The sequence below is a fragment of the Brassica oleracea genome, chromosome C5, assembly GCF_000695525.1.
Source record: "Brassica oleracea var. oleracea cultivar TO1000 chromosome C5, BOL, whole genome shotgun sequence".
Taxonomy (NCBI): domain Eukaryota; kingdom Viridiplantae; phylum Streptophyta; class Magnoliopsida; order Brassicales; family Brassicaceae; genus Brassica; species Brassica oleracea.
The window spans coordinates 30,772,418-30,772,886 of record NC_027752.1 but is presented as its reverse complement, the minus strand read 5'-3'; positions in this window follow the sequence as shown (position 1 = coordinate 30,772,886).

Here is a 469-nt window from a genome sequence, read left to right as displayed (position 1 = left end):
GGTTGCTACGTAGAGACCGAGCTTTGGCTCGAGCTCGGTCGCTACGTAGCGACCGAGCGGGACGAACGCTCGGTCGCTACGTAGCGACCGAGCTTTGGGTCAAGCTTGGTCGCTACGTAGCGACCGAGCGGGACGAGCGCTCGGTCGCTACGTAGCGACCGATCTTTGGCTCGAGCTCGGTCTCTACGTAGCGACCGAGCGGGACGAGCGCTCGGTCGCTACGTAGCGACCGATCTTTGGCTCGAGCTCGGTCTCTACGTAGCGACCGAGCGGGACGAGCGCTCGGTCGCTACGTAGCGACCGAGCTTTGGTTCGAGCTTGGTCGCTACGTAGCGACCGAGTGGGTCGGACATTCGGTCGCTATGCAGCGGCCGATATCGGCCCGGACATGGTTGCTACGTAGCGACCGGACGGCGTGTATACGCAGTAATTACGCAACGACCGAGCCTGGTTTGTTTGGTTTGAATCT